General features: G+C 37.4%; 1 long non-coding RNA gene across 2 annotated transcripts; it reads right to left on the minus strand.

Annotated features, from left to right (window-relative positions):
* Positions 1 to 5,499, minus strand: LOC135154235 (uncharacterized). 2 transcript variants are annotated; one of them, XR_010293620.1, is made up of 3 exons: positions 5,318 to 5,499; positions 3,715 to 3,898; positions 1 to 2,632 (listed from the first exon to the last, which is right to left on the minus strand). It is a non-coding gene; the product is annotated as an uncharacterized LOC135154235 (long non-coding RNA). The 2 variants fall into 2 exon arrangements; XR_010293621.1 differs by lacking the exon at positions 5,318 to 5,499 and adding an exon at positions 4,606 to 4,781 and having other exon boundaries at positions 2 to 2,632.
* Between the last annotated feature and the right edge of the window lie 256 nt (positions 5,500 to 5,755).

Below are 5,755 nucleotides of genomic sequence, written 5' to 3' on the forward strand. Positions count from 1 at the left end.
ACGAAATCGTGGCAAATATTCTATTAATAAATAAAAGTTGCATAACATATTACCAGCAAAAAAAAAAAAGGAATACAAAATGTTGAAAACTCTAAATAGATTGAAAAAAAAAAACTTCTCTATGAAAATGCAGTATTAGGGTCAAAGGAATGAAATTACAATGTTTGTTATACCAATACATACAATTGTACATGTATAAATACACATTAATACATAACAGAGGCATAATGATCTCCACGAATAAAGCTTTTTCGTTGAAATTGTAATTAAATATACCTTCAACTTTAGACAACTATGTAATGTAGGTAAAAATATACTGTATGTAAAAAAAAAATACCCGAGTTGGAATAGTTTCAGGATTTATGGAAGCTCGCATTTGGGTGAAAGAATCCTACATGTACATTAATTCTTATGAATGTTTGGGTTGTATTACACTATCACTTAGGGCCAGGGGTAAAAGACAGTAGTTGCAGCAAACAATTATTTCTTCGGAAAGTCTTTTAAATTAAGGTTAATTGTCAAAATATTGTACATAATCTAGATCTGGGCCGTCTTACAAAGAGTTACGATTGATCCGATCAATCATAACTCTATGGAAATCCATCAGTGTCATAATTTTTTTCTACGAAAAATTTGCACAATGTCCTTTGTATGCAAAGAGAAGCGCAGCGAATTTTTGAGAAAACAATGAATGCATGAACATACATCATAGCTAGAAAATATTTTGAACAAACATGCTTAATAGATGTTAACGTTGCTGACCGTCCATAGTTGCGATTGATCGGATCAATCATAACTCTTTGTAAGACGGGGCCCTGGTAAATTAATGTAAACTTGTATCTTTGTAAAATCATGAATTTTGATCTTAAAATCAATAATTCTGATGATCACTAACACAGAAAAGCATATGTGGGACAGGACAGTGTATTATGATTGATTTGAAAAATACCCGACATTTGATAGAATTACATGCTTATTTTGCTCATTTCTCAGCAATTACACATTTTCTTCCCGAGCTTTTTGGCACACATCTTTTATATATACATACACTTTGCTGGTAATTCTGTTGGATTCTGTTCGAACTCATTTTAAGATAGTTACTACTAGAGGTGCGCTATTAACTTAAGGCAACTATGTAATGTAGGAAAAAATATACTGTATGTAAACAAAAAAATACCTGAGTTGCAAAGTTTTCAGGATTTATGGAAGCTTGCATTTGGGTGAAAGAATCATGCATCAATAAGTCTGATGAAAAAAGTTTGTGGAACTGTTGTATTACACTATCACTTAGAAGGAAAAGACAGTAGTTGCAGCAAACAATTATTTCTTGAGAAAATCTATAAAATCAAAGTTAATTGTCAATATATTGTACATAATCTACATCTGGTACATTAATGTAAACTTGTATCTTTGTAAAATCATGAATTTTTTAACTTAAAATCGATAATTCTGATGATCGCTGTAAACACAGAAAAGCATATGTGGGACAGTGTATTATAATCGATTCGAAAAATACCTGACATTTGATAGAATTACATGCTTATTTTGCTCATTTCTCAGCAATTACGCATTTTCTTCCCTACATGTAGCTACGTAGGCTTTTTATGTGAGCTGAGAGATTTCATACCAGATTTCCTTTGCTTGATAAAGTTCTTATGATAGTCTGTGTATCAGCATAGCATGTGTTCAGTGTTTTGAACCCACTGGAAATTGTGCATCATATCTTTATGTATGGAAGTCATTTTGCGCCTGCGGTCTCCATGGTTTTTTCAGGATATATGTGTTGACTAGACCAGTCCCATATTGATATTTTCGTGCTGTGTCACTTTGGAAGGCCGTCTCTAATTGGTTGACTGGTGAGTTGGCAGATGCACAGCCCATCCCACTTTTCAATTATATCATTACGTAATCTCTAACATGTCTAAGATATCCACCAGATCAAGAGGCCGCTTGCACTCGGCTAACGCATGTACACAAACCTCTGCTTCATCATTAACTGGATCTAAACAAAGCCCAGCATACCTAGATCATATTGATACAGTCGTTCAAAGAGCGGTGGCCGTGGCAATGGAACGCGAGAGACAAAAACTCAATGATGACATGGATAAGCGCGAAAATAAATTGCGTGAAATTCTTGATGAAAAGCTCACTAGTCTACACATTCTTGAAATATCTATCGATACTAAATTGAAGCAACTCCGTGATTTTGAAAAATCGGTTTCTGATAACATGACTAACACCATAATGCTTTGTCAAATAGGCTTGACCACATCGAGCAGTACTCCTGTCGCAATAATATCCGTATCCGTATGAGATTGTTCGAAATGTAGCAAAGCAGATTGGTATCGATCTTACTCCATGTGACATTGATCGATCCCATCACCTTTGCCGACCAAGTAGCAGTCATGATGTTCAACCCAAAGGATCATACCCCGGCGTGGCCCTGTAATGCCAACTTAGCAGCTCCACCAATCAATGTGAAATTCACTTCATACAGGCCGAAACAAACGATGATGAAAAATAGAGGAAAATGAAAATGCTCAGGAACAGATGACTGGGTGCAGGCAGGCAAGGCAGTTCAGGTGGGATGAAAATTTATTGGCAGGACACCTTCCGTTTCAAATTACAGCATCTGCAAAAATAACAGAAGAGGAGAAACATAAAAACTTTTTCTACATAAACTATTTATTAATCTTCATTAAAAACTAGATGGCTTCAATATTAATTTCCAATTTATTTTAAATGATTAAAAAACGATGTGGGGTTTGTTACATATTTTATACTTCAAATATTAACATGTTAAGTCAAGTCGGGGGGGGGGGGGGCATGATGCCCTCAAGACCTTTAACCATCTCTGTATAAGGAAGGAAATTTTAGAATAAATTTATTTGACACATAAAACATATAATTTTTTTATAATTACAATTTTAATTCATGCCTTTTTTATGTGTTTTAAATGGTTATGGGGTAACCAGGACTGTCAGGACCGAGAATTCGAACTTCGAGGCTGAAATACAGCCATTCCCTATGCCTGATTTGGCTTAAATTCAGGTCAAGGATCAATTAAATATATATTTTGCAAAAAAAAATCTGACAAATTTTGAGGTGGAATTAGTTTTCTGGCATCGCGAGATCGACCAATGCAAAATTTTATTAGCGCCAATTTACCATCTAAACTTGTCATTGAAATTAGAACGTCCAAACCGATCTAGTACCAGTACTAGCACAATGAATCAATCAGCTATGCATGTGCACCAATTCTGTATTTCTTGCATACGTACGTCACTCGAGTTAAAGTTCATGTCATTGCATTATATAGCGTGGGAATTGTAAGAAAGTGATCCTTCAAAATTTTTACCTTCCAACAATTAACATTTTTTAAGCCTTTGTATGCATTTAGAGTACAAAAGCTTACAAATTGGACAAATTAAATGTTTGCCCCAAAATTATTGTGGGAAGGGTGGATTTTCTAGGGAAATCCATCTTAGTGTACAAAGTTCTACAGGCAACAGAGACTTGTCTAGGCTCCGTGAATGAAAATACAATGAAAAAATATCACAGATTCCTCGAAGTACAGTCAGGACCATTAACAGATTATAAGGTGCCCCGAGTTTGTGCACACCCAAATCTGCGTGATTCTGATAATAGAGATTCCCAATGACCCCCCCCCCCCCCAAAAAAAGGCTTTACATCTGAAATAGCCTTCTAACTTACCTACTGCCCGATGCCTCCTATCATGTAGGGCAGCAACGAAGGATCTCCACTCCTGGCATCCAGCGATTCTGGGCCTTCTTCTGGAAACTCCCCCAGGCCAGGTCATATTCACTGACTTCATCTCCTCCTCAACTCCTCATGTGTGACACCGAGACAGGTGGTTTTGTGTCTCCCTCTCTTTCTCCTGAAATGTCAAACAGATCTATTCATTAAAAATCTTACTCAAAATGGTGCTTTTGGTAGAAAAATAATGAATATAGGGCATTTCATGTGACCCTTATTAAACTGGGGGGGGGGTCAATTTGACCCCCCCCCCCTCAACAAATTTCATCACTACGCTGTCGCGCAAAAAAGTTTGATCGCGCCGCTCACTGACTTTTTACTTTCAAGTCTCGCGCAAATTTTGAGACCAAATTTGTGACGCCCTGGTACGCGGTTACGACATTACGCAACATTATGTAAGTGCATGTCAGACCCAAAATTGCTCATAAACATGATTTCATGTACAAATCCAATGCAAATTGTGTATTTAGCCAAAATTCATAAATTTATCATTATTTCTACTTTTACTGATTAAACTTAATTAATTTTGCCTTGTTTATGATTAGAATTAAGTCTAGAACGATTTCCATCAAAAATACAATAAAAAACAAAATGTAAAAAAACAAAGAAATAGGACATGATTTTAAAAAAAAAATACATAAGAAATCGGTCTTGGTACCAGATTTTTTTCATTCACAATTGTTAGGAATACTATAAAGAATATTTTCACCCAAAAAATAGCATTCTAGGAGCTTTATTTAGTGAATCAGAGCAAAAAGTATGATTTCATGAATAAATTAGCATAATTAATTCATAAAAAAAAAAAAATATGAATTCAGTGAAATTTACCAATGCAACTACGTAGATTACGTCATTCTCTACCATCATGCAAATTTTCGTTGTGATCGTGCAATCCACGGCCGAGATCTTATGGGGGGGGGGGGCAATAATACCCCCCCCCCCCCCGGGAATGACAAGAATCAAAATACCCCGGTAGATTTAGGATTTAAAAAATTGTCAGTACGGTATTAACTATTATCATCGAGGATGTGGTACAGTTACATAAACTGAACTTTGTGAAATCTTGAAATCTACGCTGAAAAATGTTCAAACTGAAGATCTCCAACACAGATAAGAGCACGTGGGACAGTTATTATTGCTCTGATTAATGTCGGCCCGACGCTTGCCTTGCCCTTGGCTCGAGCTGACCCGAATCCTGTGCTTTTTTTGCTTATTTCGCAGCAATTACACAAAGGCAGAATCCTTTGGCACATACCGGTATATTATTTATAAATATAGACAGACACTTTGGTGGTCATTTCATTGGATTCTGTACGAACTCATTTTGATATCGTTACCACAACTGGCATTTACCTTAATTAAAGTGTGCACTGTGTCTGTGCAGACTTGGGCCCTGAGCCCACCAGCGCAGCCTGTCCTATTCAGCATGCCGGCGCTCGGGGCAGCCACCCCGGCCGGGCAGTGTCAGTGCACGAAATCTAAAGCCAAAGGCAAGCCGCGCTCCGAAAAGAAAATCTTAGAAGATGGTTATCTAACTTACTGTTTGGTCTCCTGCAAATGCCTTCGAAGTCGTTATCCAAATCTGAACCGTGTTCTTAAAGTAGTAGAACTATTATTAACGGCCATCTTCGTCGCACTTAATTCTCCATCCAAACTTAGGCTGCAACATTTAACGGCGAAAAACGGGCGCATTCCTTTTTCAAATTAAATGGTTGCGACTGCGCCAGTTGCATGCAGTGCAGCGCGCATGCGCAGGCTCGACGCCCGGCGGCGAATTAATTCTGCGGATCATGAATTTTTTATAGGGGGTGAGCCCGGGGGGCCTGCATGGGGGGGGGGGGTGAGCTAACTAGATAGGGGGTTTGCATGACACCGGGGCATGACACCACTTGCGAAAAAAAAGTTTTAAAATAGATACAAACTTCTTTGACATATAAAGCTTCCTCTTGTTTGGTTTGGTTGGCAACCAGTTAAGAAA

Source organism: Lytechinus pictus, chromosome 5 (assembly GCF_037042905.1).
Source record: "Lytechinus pictus isolate F3 Inbred chromosome 5, Lp3.0, whole genome shotgun sequence".
Lineage (NCBI taxonomy): Eukaryota > Metazoa > Echinodermata > Echinoidea > Temnopleuroida > Toxopneustidae > Lytechinus > Lytechinus pictus.